A 19,503-nucleotide genomic window follows, 5' to 3' on the forward strand; every position below is an offset into this window, starting at 1 on the left:
ATTAACAACTAGTATATTCCTGTAGTTTGCATTACTTTCCTAGTCAGTGCTGTTATCTGTACCTTACAAGTATTACTACACTACCCTATTGCCTTAATTTGGACAGTGATATGGCTGTCGCCATTTTTATACATGAACTGGTTTTACCTGCAGTATACACCTCTTACCTGGCATACCTGTGGAGGAAATGTTTGTTAACTCTGTTTCTACTCATACTCCCAGATTCCAGGTTGATGTTGTGCACATACCTGTCCATCTCTTTCTGTGCAGACTCTGGCCATGTCTTGACCACATGCAGGTGAACCAGGACATATCAGGACATATCTAGACTACTGCCCTCTTCAACCTTTAGTGACTTACAACACTCTTATACAGGATTTCCTACACAGTTACATTATGTAGCACAGTGTGGGTGACAGTGATCAGTGATACCTTATTATTCAGAGCAACTGCAACACTCACAGTTCCACACAATACCAGAGTAAACAGTACCAGTACAGGGTATCAAGCTTTTATTTCTCAGCACAGTGTTCATATCTGACATACCTGTGGGAGCAATGTTTGTTAACACTACCTGAATGTTGCACACAAAGTACCAGATTTCACATTAGTATTATGCACATACATCTCACTCTGTTACTGTACACACTCTGGTCACAGCTTGATAACATGGGGGTGTAGATAGGCTATACTTGGCTTATTACTCTCATAACAGTTTTGGGAGTTGCTAGAGTAAAAGAGTTATTCTCATAGATGTGTGGCAATTAGTTGTATTCCCTGTTTGCTGCTTAAACATCTGGGATCATCCTACTGACTTCCCAGGGGGACAGGGTGACAGGCAGCAGATATGGGCCCATATACTGGACATTCTGGTCTTGTCTGTACAGTTGTGGGGTATGATTCTGCATGCAGCCTACTTCCACTCCCAGGATTCAGACAATGGCTGTGTCTGCTAAAACTAAAACACTGTCCTTCACAGTTGTGTGGGCTATATAGATATTGCTGTATATCTCCTGTCTGCTTTCTGTCTTATAATTCTCCTGTGGTTTTAAATTATAACCTTGTATTACAACACTCTTATACAGGATTTCCTAGACAGTTATATTATATAGGACAGTGTGAGTGACAGTGATGAGTAATACCTTATTATTCAGAGCAACTGCATCAGTCACAATGCCATACAATACCAAAGTAAGCAGTACCAGTACAGGATATCATTCTTTTATTTCTGAGCACAGTGTTCGTATCTGACAGACCTGTGGGAGCAATTTGTTAGCACTACCTGAATGTTGCCACATGGAGTACCAGATTCCACATTACTATTATGCACATACATCTCACTCTGTTACTGTACACACTCTAGTCACAGGTTTACAACATGGGGGTGTAAATGGGACATATGTGGCTTATTACTCTCATAAGATTTTGAGTAGTTGCTAGTGTCCCAGCTTTGTTCTCATAGATGTGTGTCAATCAGTTGTATTTCCTGTTTGCTGCCTATATGTCTGGGATCATCCCACTGATTTTCCAGGGGGACAGGGTGACAGGCAGCAGGTATGGGCCAATTTACTGGACATTCTGGACATATCTGTACAGTTGTGGGGTATGATTCTGTATGCAGACTACTACCACTTCCAGGATTCGAACCATGGCTGTGTGTGCTAAAAATACAACAGTTCACGTCTCAGTTGCATATACTATTTGGATTTTATTGTCTGCCTTTTCACCGTTTTCTGTCTATGTCTCTCTCAGTTGTGCTAAATGACTTCTGGGGATTACACCAGTCATATACAGACATTCCTACTTTTTTATTTATGTTGCACAGTGTGGGTAACAATGCTTAATGCAACAGTACTCTTAAGTGATTGCAAATCTACATTACCATATGATACCTGGGTATACACATGCAGTCTAACAGTTAGACCTTTACTGTCAGGCTATTTTATTTTATTTACATGCAAACTATATGATACTCTTTCTGCCATATTCTCCGGTGTATGCAGTACTTACCTTAAACAATACAAGTTTTATACTGGCAATTACCTTACTAATACTTTTAGATTAATTTCCTATGACAGTACATGCAAAAGTATTACTAACCTGCCTCACGTCACAACCTCTCGAGGTGACAGCCATGGGCCTCTTGGTTCACGGCCCACTCACTTGCCACTGTGAAGGATATAAGAGGAATATGTAGCCATACCTATCCATAATATACATGAGCTGGTAATTATTACACACGTAGTGGAGTGATACTTGCACACAGCTGGGACAGCCCCTGCTGTCCTAGCCTCTTGGTTCCACAGTTCCAAGAGATCCCCCCTTACACAGCTTCAGTTTGGCCTAGTGATGCCTGACCTGCTCACCAGTTCGGGGTATGCCAGTGGCACTGGTGAGGTCACGGGCAAGACAGTCCCAGGCTTCCACCTTATATTGGGAACCTTGGTACTGGTCATGCAGCAGTGTCTGCTCATGGTCTTTGACAAGGAGTCCTGCCATGACTCTGGACTCCTGGATGCCCCAGTGCTGCACCCAGAAACGCACTCCATCTCCCCTTTCTGCCATAGTGCCAGCAAGGGGAAGCTACAACCAGTTATGAGATGTATTCCCACTTGTTGGGTTTAAGTAGTGCCGAATTCCCGCACTTTGCTGTAATTGGCCAGTTTTGAAAAGGCTAAGCTATGGGCAAACCTGCGTACTAAGGTTGGCATTGTTTAAAGGGGTATACCACTGGGCACATTGAGTTAGCTGGCCTACATATTGCTTACACCTCCTAAGCTGGCCTGTAAAATGCTTAGCGTTGCTTAAATTTGACTTTGCATTATATTTGCTTTTTGGCATTGATTTATTATTCATTACATCATATATATATATATATATATATATATATATATATATATATATATATATATATATATATATATATATATATATATATATATATATCTGTTATCCATGATTCATGTGTACGTACACTGTATGGGGTCCTTGTGTTTAGTAGGGGAATTCAACACTCTATTACATTTACACCTCACATCTGGGTGCATTTCAGTACTCCAGTTCACATATTTCTGTTATGTAGTAGGTTATAGAACATATGACTGTATACTGATTCCTTTCACATGTTCAGTTTGATTTTACTATAGTGAGGGTTTTTTTTGTGATACCTCACTCTTATGTACTGCTGTGATGGCTTGGTGGTTAACTACTGTAAGTATAGTGTATAGGGTCCTGGGTTCAAGACCTGCAAGGCTGTTCATTTTGTTGCTGGGCAGTACAGTGGCTATTCGATACAGAGTGATTAAGGCACTTTTAAGCACTTGTAAGTAGGTTTGCGTGGGTTTGGGTGAGGGTAAGCAATGCTAACCTCCAGTTAAATATGCTTACAAAGAGTTAGCTTCAATATGACTTAACCTGTGTGCTCAATGCTTACCCCTGTGCAAACGGGCTTAAACCCACTTACCAGTGCTTACATATGCTTACTCCCACTTATTACTGCTTAATAGTGCTTACACTTGCTTACTAGTGCTTATTCCCGCTTACCACTGCGCTAATTTAGACAGTAACATCTAATGGTTCTTGGGAAGGTGGGGGATTTGGAAGCTGTATGGAGTTATCATTCATTACACATTTTACCTTCCATTTGTATCCATGATTCCTGTGTACATATACTGTATGGGACACATGTGATTATCTGTGGACTTTGCAACATTATGACACTGACACCCCACGTCTGCATTTAATGCAGTACTCCAGTTCGCAAATATATGTTATTTAGTAGATTATGCAACTAAAATATTGGTCATACCATGATTTGACATGGAAAATGGAATGTGCTGAAGTGGAACCAAACCAGGAATGCCTGCTCATAAGGTGAATGCTCTGCCCACTACACTATTGCTATATTGCTAAGGTGAATGCTCTGCCCACTACACTATTGCGATATTGCTTTATTTCCCTATATCTAATTTGTTATCCTCTTCAGTCATTTAAGCTGCATTAACCATAGCTAAGTGATGAGCAAACCCACGCACCTACGGTTAGCTTTAATCGAATTCATAAAAAAATGGTATGATTATTTTGTTTGTATTTACTATTGCTGTTGTACATGTGGGGGGATGTTGCTGGGGCTATGTGGACACCTATGAGTGGTCTTGCCCATTACTTTGGCCTTTCTGCTGTCCTTCATTGTGGGGACGTGTATATTCTGAGAGTTCTGCTCAGAATTTTCAGAAATTTGTACCACTTAACATGCAATTCACTATAGCTATCTCATTAGCACTAATGACACATGCCCCATACCTCACAATGCCTGCACACATTGAACACTGATAAATTAATTTCTTCTTTATGAGATAATTATTTTATTATGTCTGGCATCAATAACAATGGATGTGCCTCATATATGTAGGGTATGACTGTGTGAATAATGATCAATACAAATCCAGATAATCAACAACAGTAAATGGCATGCCACAGAAATCTATAAGAAACAATGCATACATCCACATACAGTGGACATCCAACATGCATACGGCTTAACAGTTGGCAAAGCACACAACACATCACATAGTGCATTATATGTGTACAGTGTAGTGTTGCATATAGGTTGGCAGTTTCAGCATTTTATATGATCATGATTGCAGTATCATATGTGTCACTATACCAAACCAATTCCATCTGTTTACAAGGCTATATATGTGCTTGCAGACTAAACATTCACATATGGACATGTCACCTATGTGCAGTACAAGGGTAACATTAAGGTAGGATTTAAGCACTCCCATTCACATCTCCAAAATAGACAAAGAGGGGTATAGGGAAATAATAGTTAAGATGATGAAATTGGTTAACAGATTAACATATAGTAGTCAGACAGAGGACATATTAGAGCCAATAACCAGTTTAAGGGATGCAGGGCAGGGCAGTTTTTGGGTGAAAATTGTACCCATTGTAAGAAGCATAGTAGTGGGCATGTGAACATTTCATGGGAGGAAATGGAGAAATAAAAAAGTGGACATACTTTCACACAAGGGAGCTAGATCTTGCAGGAACAGTGTGTGTGTGACATCACACAGTGGGAAGTATGAGAGTGGGAAAGCCAAACGACTCCATATTGTAACACTGGGGGTTGCAATCCCAGGTACCAAATTGACAAAGATGAGACCAAAAAAAAAAATCCCCGAAATTATATATAACAACACTAAGCCATACCTCAGAGTTTCTGAGCCAAAACAAAATGCTAGCCAGACATGGATTTGTAGTTAGCAAGGGATAACACAATGGATATTGTAAGTAACACATATGGAAGACAAAGTTTTGGACAGGGGACTGAATTAGTTACTAGAATTACACAGAGGAACTTGTCCTTCAGAATGCAGTAACATACACTTGATATGCTGCTAGATGTTAAAAATATGTATATATAAATAACACTGTGCCAGAATCTTGAACATGTGCTACTAGAAGCTATGTGGCTGTAAGCATCAGACAGTAAAAAACATTTATGCCTCCTCTAAAATCATCACTTATCAATCCTGGCTTTGCACCCATCACAGCCAGCTTCACAGGAAGGCTTAATATCTTTATTGTGTATGGGTTCATCTGCAGGTGAAAAGGGAGACAAAAAAAGAAAAAGTACATGTTGTGAACAGACATTAGCAATGTAACAAAATACGAGTCAAACCAATATTATGCAGAGGATGCTCTGTCACCTGTGAATGAGACTACATGGCTGTGTCACTAACTTTAACTACTCCTTTCAGTTATAACATACTGATTACACAGTTCACATCTGGTTGCAGAGTGCACCTGTGCAGCATCTGGGCCTGGCCCATCTCCGGGTCTACGCTGATAATCAGTTCTGCCCAATCAGACTTTCCTGATCAACAAAGAAAATTAAATAAATAAATAAATTGTGAAACACAGAAAAGGAGCAATGCGGCTCACAGGTAGAAACCAAAACACCCTTTATTTAGTGCTTTCATCGGCTGTTAGCCAGTGATTTCTTCAGAATAAAAACACACTCCATACAAAAGTATTTGAATACACACTGCAGTCATGTGACTTCACTAATGGGATAATTAATAGGTTATTTAAAAATAAATAAATTGTCATATCACCACCTGCTCTCATAGTGGGCACTACTCCTCCAGTCTGCCTTTTATAATATAGTCATAATACAGGCAGCCATGGTCATCATTATGAAGGGTGGACACATATATTTCTTCAAGGACACATATCACAGTTTGAGTGTCACATGACAAGGTCATGTCCTCCTACAATGGCTTCATTACATATACAGAGAAAAATAAACAGCCGCATATACAGAGCAAAATAAACCATATCTTAAGCTGTAGAAACTCTGTCTTATATCTGCACATATACAAGGGCATAGGAAAGTAATATCACAAATATATTACTACACATGTGAAGTATGATAGAAATGCATGAAGCAAAATATGTGTGTGATATTTTCCAAATGATATGTGTTATTGTGAATAAAAGGCCATCTACAGCCCTGTAAAGAAGCTAGGATACCATGATTTTAAACAGTGCCTAAGAAGAGTTACAGATGCATGTAGCCATTCAAACATGGTATGCACAGTTATTATGCTGCATATGCTGTCTGCAGTCATTTATCATGACAGCCATGTTATGTAGCTGCTGCAGGTTTCCATACAGCAACATGTTCAGGTATAACCACAGGCACCATTCCTGTGCAACATTCATGTGACAACATATCAATTGTCACTAAAATCCTTCCTCCACATCTCTGTAACCATCATGATCTAGGGAAAAAACATAGATGCAGAATTCATCAGCACATCACTTGCCAACAGTCTGAATGAGATGGAAGCTGTACTATATTTGCAGCCATGGAAGTGCAGAAGTTGGATGGAAAGCAGATGCACACCCATCACTGTTGCAGGACTGCATTTGCATTACATGCACCATGTGTGTCGTAAAATACTGCTCCTTGCAAAGGCAAATATCCGTGCTGGTGATATGAACAAAGGAGGCCAACATCTTGTAATATACCAGACAATGGCTGGATTTGTTATAGGCTCTGCATGCGGTGTATAATGTTCTTTCTTATTACTGTACATGTGTACATATGAATATGGCATAGACAGCATACTATGATTCATGTACATGGGACTGTTGGTACACAGTAGGTCTCTATCTGCCATCTGTGTGTTGTTTACTGTGATGGGTGTGTATTTGCCTGTCTGAGTTGTGCATTGTACAACAGTGGACATTGACATCTAATATGTGTAAGCAGTCTCTGAAATTTGCATGACATCTGCAGATAACACAGGACTGGTGGTAGAGCAACAGAAGCCATATCACACTGGCCACTGTGGGTGAATATCTGTAATGGAAAATCTCAGACATTCCTAGCCAAGCAGTACAGCAAAGGAACCATATAATGCAATGGCATGTACAGATGACATTAAACCTGTAAACCATGCATACACATGACTGAATCATAGAAATCATATGAATTACAAGGTGACTGAGTCATGCAACCATTTATACCTTGCTACTGCCCACCCTCATACCAAGCCCCTTCTCTCAAGGTGGGCAAGACCAATAAAGTCAGAGATGAATTTGTAAATAGAAGCCTGCCATCCAGTCCTTGTTTGAAAGAAGATAATATATCACATTGCTTAATATGTAGTTGAAGTCTATTCCAGAGTTATGGAAGGTACTGTATAATGAGCCTACCCTTCACCTAGTTTTATGTTTCTGGTGGTGAGGATTTAGATCCTTGTTTTTTTTATTTGTGGGACTGTTTATTTTATGGAGATACAGAAGGTCCAGCATTTTGGGGTCCCTTGTAAGGGCTCTAGAGATTCTAGCCTATTAACTATCTATGAACCTAATTTCTCAGAAGGCAAGGAACTGTTTTCTTCTCAGTAGTCTACATTATACAAAAACTAGAGACAGCATTTTCAGTACTTCCTGATAGTTTAGTGTTTTTCTGCCAGTGATCTTCTTTGTTAAGATTTTTTTTGGTCTTCTGAGTTTTTTGGCATAGGTTAATGGGTAGTTGCAAGACATGTAGTCCAGGGGGACCATTAAGCAGCCTCGGCCACATTCCCCAATTGCCCCAAAGGTCTGCCTGGTTAATGGCTTACTCAATGTCACACATTAGGCAAATGAAGTCTGAGGGAATCAAACCATGTAGCACAAGCAGCTTGTTAATAGCTCAGAGTCTTAATTCTGCTTCAATTGCCAGACTAAATAATACAACCTTAGATAGGACTCCAGCCCACAACCTGTGGCTTAGGAAGTCAATACCTTATCTATTATGCCGCTGCGGCCTGATAAAAGTTTCAAGCCCTGCACCATTAATACAGAAGGAACAGCATTAAGCACTCTACTAACTAATCAGATACATCTAGTGAGTTATATCACAAAGGGGATATTGCATTTAATGAATTGCCTAATCAATGTTAGGTTTAAGAGAACAATGACCTCTTCAGATCTGGATGATAGTCCCCTGGAATTAGTTGCACCAAGAAGAAGGATTTCCTGACCACCATCATTATACAGGTATCAAACAATAGGGAATTGTACCCCCAAGCTCCAAGGTCTCTAACATTTCTCTCATTTTGGAAGGAGGCATACCTCTTAACTGTACTGATTTTCATAGAATGTCAGATCTGTAATTGAGTACAGTGCTCCCTTTGGAGTGTACCTAACCAGACAATTGCAATAGCTGGAACACCCACAAACGTTTGTCATTAGGAGAATTCAAGGCATGAATACCCTGTCCTACACTGATAACCTAAAGAATTTGTATTTGCATTCGGTCTCCTACAGGCTGCTGAGAGTGGAGCTTAACATTATCTACAGGGTTTCCTCAAACCTAGTCCTGATGGATCTATTGCACATGTGAAAAATGAAGAGCACCAGAAAGAATAGTTCCAGAGATATGCACTTCACTTGTGACATAAACAGAATGTGTTAGAGAGACAGATATGTATCCCAAAGGATTCCCACCCTATAGTATAGGTTCTCCATCCATGTGAAACAGAGTTTATTCCTGACCCTATTCAAACAAATCTTTGAAATATAGATGGAAATCATAAATTTACTCCTGGTCTGGCCCCTATGTCCCTGACAGACAGAGGCCATCAGTAAGAAAAGTATTATCCTAACACCCCAACAACAAATCCTTAGTTACCCCCCCCCCATATAGAGGCCCATAATACTCAAATCCAAAATGGTTTAGGGTGTGCAGCTAGGCTTATAACAGCCCTGGTGTTTATTATCATCATCAATCCTTTTTTTCTTACTTTCTACATGGGATCAGGGTGTTGTGCCAATTGTCACCATCTCTCTCTCTCTCTCTCTCTCTCTCTCTTCAGTGCCACTCTCCTACTTGTTTGACACATGCCTGACTGTCTCAAGACTTCTTCCTCATAAACCATCCCCTTCTTTACTGGACACCCTCTTTTCCTCTTGCCTTCTTCCTGTCTGTCCCAAATCTTCTTTGTTAGATTGCCTTCTGCTTTTCTGGCCATGCCCAAACCACCACAATCTATTCTCACTCATCTTTTCTGCAATTGGAGCTACTTTGGCTTCTGCTCTTATGTCGTCTTTTCTTTGTCTGTCCCACAATGTGCATCATACCTCCTGTCTGAGGCACTTCATCTCCATCACCTCTAGCTTCCGCAACTGCTCTGCCATTACTGTCTAGGTTTCTGAACCATAGAATAGTACTGGTCACACCACTGTGTTGTACACCTTACTTTTCAGATTCTTGGCATTCTTCAGTTATACAACACCTGACATTCTGTGCCAGCTGGCTGCAGATCCTCTGATTTAATCTTGGTCTCTTTTCATCCAGACTTCCTTTCTCTTCAACCAATTCTCCCAGATACATGAAGCTGTTAACCTGTTCCACTATTTTCCATTATATATCAATTCTCAGCTTCTTCTGATTTCTCCTATCTGTTGCCATTACAAATATTTTATCTGTACTCAATTGCAGCCCATGTACCCTCAGTTTTGCATTCCATTCATCTATCCTTTCCTGAAGTTCTTGCTCAGGCTGGCTGTAATGCCACACCATCTGCAGATAGCAACTTTGTTGATCTGTATCCTCCGACCTGTCTGCCAATGTAGTCTATCACCAGTATGAGCAGCAGTGGGCTCAGAGATGAACCCTGATGCACACCCACTCCTACTGGGAACCCTTCTGTGACATCAGACACTGTTGGTACTGATGTTATTGGGCCCTAGTAAATAGCTTGCACTAATTCTACCAATGTTTCTGGGACTTCAAACCACCGCATGACTGCCCAAATCAGTTTTCTTGGGTCCTTGCCATATGATTTCTCTAAGTCTAGGCTTGCCCGATTGGACTCTTTCCTCATCTCTAGCTTCTTCTCAACTATATGTGTCTCTGCAAACATCGGGTCACTTGTGCTGCATTCTGACCTGAATCTGAACTGCCCATCTCTCATCTTACTCTCTACTACTCTGCATATTTGTTCATCAAGCACCCTCTCCAGAAGTTTCATGCAATGCAACAGGAGTTTGATACTGCCATACTGCCCACAATTGAGAATGTCCCCTTTGTTCTTGAACACTAATGCTAGTATGCTTATTCTCCAGTCATCCGGGATATACCCTTTGCTCTATACTGCTATGAGTACCCTCAGAAGCCCTTTCTTCTTTATCTCACACATCTTTATCATATCTGTTGTGACCTCACCCAAGCCTGCTGCTTTCCTTGACTTAATTTTCCTTAGTGCTTTTTTTACTTCTTCTAGGGTGGGCTCCTCCTCTTCTGTCATTGTAGGCTGTGTCTGGGGCAGTACAGCTTCTGCAGAGTTCTTTTCATTCAAAAGCTGATGGAAGTACTCCTTTCATCTGCCTTTAATTTCTTGTGGATGGCTGAGTAAGTTGTTGTTGGTATCCACTATGAAGGGTGTCTAACTATCTTCGTTATCTTTCTGTCTTTGTCTTGTAGCCTGATATGGTTTCTTTGTGACATCTGCTGAGTCACTTTCCAGAAACTGATGAATGCCTCTGATGCCCTGTTCTTTGCTATTGCAACTCCTTTCTTAGCCTCTTTGTTAGCTAACCAGTAGTCTTTCCTAGCCTGGTCTGTCTTGTCCATTTCCCACTTTTTCTTGTACTCCTTGTTTCTTTTGAGGTCTTCCTGGACTTCTGCATTCCACCACCTGCTTTTCTTATGTACCTCATTTTCATACCTGGCTCAGCCACACATCTGTTCTGTAGTCTTCACACATCGGTTCTGTAGTCCGCATACATGCTGTTTTGAGGCACTGCCATTCTTTTTCAGCTTGTTACCTCTTTTTCTTGAGCTGCTAGAGCCATAAGTAATTCACATCTTCAGCCTGGTCTCTATTTATTTATTTAACATTTGTTTACTGAGAAAGTCCAACTTGGAATGAATCCAATTTTCAGCAGAGGCCCGGAGAGAAATGTTCCAGATACATATCTTTGTAACATGGGAGGAAACCAGAGTACCAGGAGAAAACCCACATGAATGCAGGGAGGACATGCAGACTCCACACAGAAGGCACTCCAGCTGAGAATCGAACAGGAGAACCTCTTGCTGTGAGGCAACAACACTACCGCTGCACCACTGCACTGTCCTCCATTGACTTTAGAGCCTTCTCTGACCACTACTTGCTGCTGATTGCTACAACCAGTGGTTTATGCTGTGAACTGACTGTTTCACTGGGGATGATTTTGCAATCATTGATTCTATTCTAGTGCCTTTTCCTTTCAGGGAGGATGTCTACCTGAGTAAGGCCTCTCTTGTATGTGATTTTGTGACTGTCTCTCTTTCTGGACCATGTGTTGGCCACTATTAAGTCATTTGCTGGAAAGAAGTCTAGAATAGTGTTTCCTTCTTTTTTCCTGTTGCTCAACCCCTGTGGACCCCAGGCAGTCCTCATAACCCATTCTGTTTATCTCAATATGTGCATTCAGGTAAGTCCTGCATCTGCTGACTTAATACTTAATGCACTCTTTTTCTCGCTATCACAGCCCTGCTGTTAGTCATAGACTGTGTTAATGACTTAATTCTTTATTTTTTTTTCTTCTCACCCTTTAACGATCTTTATTTCTCCCAGCATACTGCAAACAGTGCAGCTAATTCTATCACTCTCTTATTATACTTAATAACATCCCTGCCATCCAAGTAAATCAGGAACTTTCATCCTGTAACTGCAGCTGCTGCGACCAACCTTGCAATTGGTCCTCAACTGGTGCAAAGGAACAGAAATGACCCTAGAAATAATACAGTAATAACAGCAGAACAAAGTACATCTACAGCATTAGACATAGGTTAAAACTATTGTAATTTCTAGTGTTGTACCCTCCCTAGAGCTTGCTACCAAGGACTCCAGCAGTTAGTTTGCCCTCTTTAAAACTGTCTTTCTCTATCTTCCCTTCAAGTCTATTTACACCCTGCTTAATCTGTCCAAGTACCTTTTTTCCTTCAATTTCTGTCTCCATCTTCCTTCTTCCAAAGCATGCTTTCACTGTGTTTGTTTAACTTTAAACACTACCCTGTATAGCATAATCCCTGAAATAATATTAACTGCAAAAGACAACAGACCAAACCAGCATAATGGTGAACTGTACTTGGAGATAAACATGAAAACAGATGAGCAAACCCCACAAAGCAGACATGCAGAGAGAAAGAAACACGTAGTTTATTGTATAAAAAATCCACAAAGCTTTAATGTAACAACCTTTCCTTGGTGTGTTTAAGTCACAAACCATCTTGATATGTAAATATAAGCGTTGTTATAACACAGCCCAATACAATTTCCTATTCAATGAATACCAATCAACTTAAAGGAGAATATATACCATTAACAAAATAAAATAACCATTCATAAAAACATTCTTATAGTTGAAACACATATGTAAAATCATATAAAAGTACATAAAAATATACTATCGTAACTTCATTTGTTTCTTCTTCAGAACTGACTTTATACTAACTGTTGTATTTAGACCAGGAGCACGGTCCACATTGAGTCATACTATCCATTCATATTCACACAGTTCTAAAGAGTAGTTCTAAAGAGTTATTTAAATCACCACCTCTCTTACTTTTATAACGTATGTCTATAACTCTAAATAAAATTCTAATGGTCTCATCCTTGTCTGTTATATGTTTATCAAGGGCATTATTAATAATTCTTCTTCGTACTTCAGATTTGTTTTCTATAATTCTTTCTTTTAGCTTCCTTGTGCTTTTACCAATGTAAAAGGCAAAACATTCAACTTAGTTTGCTAAATAAACTAGGTTTGATGTATTACATGTGGCATGACATTTAAAAATAGATTTCCTACTAGTGATGGGATGTTCAAACTCTTTATTTCTAATAATATTATTACAATATGTACAGTTAAGGCATGAAAGCATTCCAAATTTTGACACCCATATACTAGGTTTAGGGGGCAAATCCTTATAAGATAGGCAAAAAAAGGTTTTTCACCTCCAGTATTAGCCAGTTCAGACATAACTGTTAGTATAATCCAATTCCTCATTAAAATACTCCTTACATCAAAGAATCTCCTACTATATGTTGTAGCATAACGGATATGACCCTCGATACTCCCATTACTATTGTTAGGAACATCAGTGTAATCATGCTTAAAGAATGGTTGTGCCTCAGAACCTCTTTTATCTAAAATTTCATTTTTTATGTCCTGTAATAAACCATTCTCATACGCCCGCTGTTTAAACTCTTCCATTATATTATTTAACTCATCTATCATTAGTAGTTAATCTACTCATTCTCAAAAACTGGCTCTTAACAATACCTTTAAATGTATGCGGAGCATGCATGCTATTCCTACGGGGTATATCTATTTTTATGTACAGCTTTCCTAAAAAATAAATGTATTAATTTGATTATGTTCATCTTTAGTCAAACTGACATCCAAATAATGAATTTTGTCAAAAGAATATGTTGCTGAAAATCTAAAAATAACAAATTGATCTAAATAGGAGCTTTCCCCACCCATAATAAAAAAATGTCATCCCAAAAATGTTTAAAAATGAATATCTTATCTTTAATTTCAGATGGACAATTATATACATAGTCTTCCTCCCATTTCGACACCGCAATGTTTGCATATACATTAGCCATTGGTGTTCCCAAAGCTACCCCACTTATTTGGTGATATGTACATTCCTGAAACATAAAAACATTATTCCTTAAGACAATCTCTAGTAAAGTGCAAAGCATCTCAATTTCTCTACCATAGATAGTCATATTCATACATAAGAACTCACCTATGGCCTCAATACCAAATTCTATAGGAATAACGGTGAAGAGAGATTTAATATCAAGAGTAACAAAGATAAATTTAGAGTCTTTATATGAATCTTAACAAGCAAAAAACTGACATAAAAATCCTTTGTGTATTGTATGTACCTTCTTATTTTATGCAAATATTTCTTAAATACAGTCTGTCAATATCTTAAGATTGGCTCTTTAACCCACCCATTCCCAGAAATAATGGGTATCATGGGTGGTGTAGCTATGGGAACACCAATAGCTAATGCATATACATTATTTGTATTTATATAATTATTATATGTTGATTGTATGCTGATTATATTTATTATATGTATTTAAATCATATTACCAATAACTATTATGCTACAACATATAGTAGGAGATTCTTTGATATAAGAAATATTTTAATGAGGAATTTGAGAGTACTTACAGTTATGCCTGAACTGGCTAATATCGTAGGTGAAAAACCTTCTTCTGTCTATAAAAGGTGCTCCAATTTAAAGAAAGACTATGTTATAAGGATTTTCCCCCTAAACCTAGTATACCAGTGTCAAAATTTGGAACACTTCCATGCCTTAACTGTATATGTTGTCATGATATTATTAGAAATAATGAGTTTGAACACCCCATAGCTAACAGGAAATTCATTTTTAAATGTCATGCCACATGTAATACATCGAACATAGTATATTTAACAAATTGTGTCAAATGTCCCACCTTTTATGTTGGTAAAAGTACAAGAAAGCTGGAAGAAAGAATTATAGAAAACAAATGTGAAGTACGAAGAATAGTAATGCCCTTGATAAACATATAATAGACAAGGATGTGACCCATAGATTTTTATATAGAGTTATAGATATACATTATAAAAGTAAGAGAGGTGGTGATTTAAATAACTCTTTAGAACTGTGTGAATATGAATGGATAGTATGACTCAATGTGGACCGTGCTCCTGGTCTAAATACAACAGTTAGTATAAAGCCGGTTCTGAAGAAGAAACAAATGAAGTTACGATAGTCCCCCAGATTCATTATCCTTCCGTGCAGGATTAGCTTAGTCCTGCACAAAAGCAGCCATTTAGGAGCAGGACAGCAGCGCGCCATGCATAGTAATAAAGGCACGCTGCCTGAGCTCCTAAATGGGCACAGAGCATGTACGATTGCAGGGGGCGTGTCTGAGAGCAGAGCTCTCAGAATATACATGCCCCTGCAATCAGGAACAGCAATGTAGGAGTAAGAATGAGTGAGATCGCTCATAGGTGTTTGCATACCCCCAGCAACATTCCCCCAAGTGTATAAGAGCAATAGTCACAACATTTAAACATAAATAATTTTTTTTATGAAACAGATCATGTTTAACCATAGGTGCATGAGTTTGCCCATCGCTTAGCTATAGTTAATGCAGCTTAAATAGCACAAGAGGATAAAAAGCAAGATATATGCAAATGAAACAGTACAGCAATAGTGTAGTGGGCAGAACATTCACCTTACGAGCAGTTATTCCTGGTTCATGTCCTACTCCAGTACAATCCAATTTCCATGTCAAATCACTTTATGATCAATTTATTTTGTTGCATAACCTATGATATAATATATATTTGTGAACTGGAGTACTGCATTAAATGCAGATGTGAGGTGTCATTGTCATAATGTTGCAAAGTCCACAGATAATCACAAGTGCCCCATACAGTATATGTACACAGGAATCAGGGATACAAATGGAAGGTAAAATGTGTAATGAATGATAAATCTATACAGTTGCTAAAACACCACCTGTACAAGAACCATTAGACATCACTGTCTAAATTAGTGCAGTGGTAAGCGAGTGTAAGCACTAGTAAGCAAGAGAAAGCATAGTTACGCAGTAGTAAGTGGGAGTAAGCATATTTAAGCAGTAGTAAGTGGGTTTAAGCCTGTTTGCATGGGGGTAAGCAATGCGCACACAGGTTAAGCAATAATGAAGCTAACTCACTGTGTGCATACTTAACCGGAGGTTAGCATTGCTTACCTTCACGCAAACCTGCGCAAACCTGCTTACAATTGCTTAAAAGTACCTTAATCACTCTGTATGCATCAGCCACTGTTCTGGCCAGAAAAAAAATAAGCAGCCTTTTTCAGGTCTTGAACTGAGGATCCTGTACACTGTAGTCACAGTAGTTAACCACTAAGCCATCACAGCAGTACATAGGATTGAGGTATCACCAAACAGATCCTGACCATAGGAAATACAAACTGAACATGTGAAAGGAATCTATATACAGTTTTATATTGTATCACCAACTACTGGACATAAATATGTGAACTGGAGTACTGCATTAAGCACAGATGTGAGGTTTCATTGTAATAAAGTGTTGAAATCCCCTAATAAACACAAGGACCCCATACAGTGTAAGTACACATGAATCATGGATACCAAACACATATATAACATGTGATGAATAATAAATCAATGCCACAATGCAAATATAATGTAACTTTAATATTAAGCAATGCTAAGCATTGCACAGCCCAGCTTAGTAGGTGTAAGCAATGTGTAGGCCAGCTAACTCAATCTGCCCATTGGTATACATCTTTAAGCAATGCCAACCTTAGTTAAGCAGGTTTGCCTATAGCTTAGCCATTTCAAAACCATCCAATCATGGCAAAGTGTGGGAAACTGGCCCTATTTAAAACCAACAGGTGGGAATACATCTCATAACTGGTTGTAGCTTCCCCTTGTAGGCACTATGTCTAGAATGGGAGAGGGTGTGCACTTTTGGGTGCAGTGCTGGGGCATCCAGGAGTCCAGAGTCATGGTAGGACTCTTTGTAAAAGACCATGACATGAGACTGCTGCAGGACCAGTACCAGGTTTCCCAATACAAAGCAGATGCCTGGGACCATCTCACCCATGACATTACCAATGCCACTGGGATGCCCCAAACTGGTGATCAGGTCAGGCATCACTATGCCGACCTGAAGTGGTGAAAGGAGGATCTCTTGGATCAGTGGATCCAAGAGGCTAGGAGGACAGGGCAAGTCCTAGCCATGTGTAAGTATCAGTCCACTACCTGTTTAATAATTGCCAGCTCATGTATATTATGGATAGGTATGGCTAAATATTCCTCTTATGTCTTTCACAGAGGCAAGTGAGCAGGCCATGAACCAGGAGGCCCATGGCTGTAGATTGGAGCAGTTGCGATGCGAGGCAGGTTAGTAATACTGTTGCATGTACAGTCATAGGAAATAAATCTAAAAGTAGTAGTAAGTTAATTGCATGTATAAAACCTGTATTGTTTAAGGCATGTACTGCATACATCAGAGAATAGGGCAGGAAGATTCTCATATAGGTTGTATGTAAATAAAAGCATAATAGCCTGACAATTAAAATCTAACTGCTGGACTGCATGTGTTCACTCTGGTATCATATGGTAATGTAGAGTTGCAATCACTTAATAGTAATGTTGTAATAAGCATGTTACTCACACTATGCTACATAAGTAAATTGTGTAGGAATGTCTGTACATGACTGTTGTAATCCCAATAGGTCAAATAGTACAACTGAGAGAGACTTAGAAAACACTGAAAAGACAAACACCAAAATCCATATAGCACACTTAAATGTGATGTGACCTGTTGCATTTTTTACACACACAGCCATGGTTCAAATCCTGGGAGTGGTAGTAGGATGTATGCAGAATCATATCCCACAAGTGTACAGAAATGTCCAGTATGTCCTGTAAATTGGCCCATAGCTGCTGCCTGTCACCCTGTCTCCCTGGCAAACCAGTGGGATGATCTCAGATATTTAGGCAGCAAACAAGACATACAACTGATTGTCAGACGTCTATAACAATGCACCTGTCACTCTAGTAACCCCCCAAAATGTTATGAGAGTAAGTAGACAAATATGTCCCATCTCCACCCCCATGTTGTCAACCTGTGACCAGAGTGTGTACAGTAACAGAGTGAGATGTATGTGCATAATACTAATGTGGAAACTGGTAATTTGTGTGGCACCACGCAGGTAGTGCAAGCAAACATTGCTCCCACAGGTCTGTCAGATATAAACACTGTGCCTATAAATAAAAGATTGATATTCTGTACTGGTACTGTTCACTCTGGTATTGTATGACATTGTTAGTGTTGCAGATGCTTAGAATAATAAGATATTACTCATCACTGTCACCCACACTGTACTACATAATACAACTGTCTAGGAAATCCTGTATAAGAGTGTTGCAATTACAAGGTCAGAATGTAAAACCACAGGAAAATTATAGACAGAAATTAGACAAGAGATACAGAGCAATACCTATATAGCACATTCAACTGTGATGGACAGTGTCTTCATTTTTGCAGACACAGCCATGGTTTGAATCCTGTGAGATGGTAGTAAGCTGTATGCAGAATCATACCTCACAGGTGTACAGAAATGTCCAGAATGCCCAGTTATTTGGCCCATATCTGCTGGCTGTTACCGTGCCCACTGCCATATCAGTGAGCCAATTTCTGACATGTAGGCAGCATGTCATGTCATATAACTGACTGTCAGACCTGTACATATTTTGAAAATGTCAAATAAAACAAACCTGTCATTGTACAAGTCGCTAAAGGTTTAAGAGGGCAATAGTGGAAATATGTCCTAGTTCACCTGCATGTGGTGAAGATAAACCCAGAGTGTGTGGAAAAAGAGATGGACATGTATGTGCATAACATAAACCTGGAATGTGGGAGTATGTGTAGAAACAGGTAATGTTAACAAACAATATCTCCACAGGTATACCAGGTAAGAGGTGTATACTGCAGGTAAAACCAGTTCATGTATATAGTTGTCGACAGCCATACCACTGTCCAAACTAAGGGAATAGGGTAGTGTACTAATACGTCTAAGGAACAGATCACAGCACTGACTAGGAAAGTAATTCAAACTACAGAAATATACCAGTTGTTAATTGACATCTTTCTCTCTCCCCCCCACCATATCTGCAACAATAAATTAAATACACAACTCAATTGGTATGTGCTGACTTAACTCTAATGTTGGGACATATGTCCTATTGTTTGATAATTATTTAAATCTGTTTCTATGCATGTGCAATGTTGAAATACTCCCAGATTGGTGGCATGCTGCCATCAATGTACCTGCATGCTGTTGTAATGACCGCTGTGGTCCCATATATGCATGTGTTCTGTTTGCTATGCACCTGT

The sequence above is a fragment of the Protopterus annectens genome, chromosome 2.part2 (genome assembly GCF_019279795.1).
Source record: "Protopterus annectens isolate FY-2018-M chromosome 2.part2, PAN1.0, whole genome shotgun sequence".
NCBI lineage: Eukaryota > Metazoa > Chordata > Ceratodontiformes > Protopteridae > Protopterus > Protopterus annectens.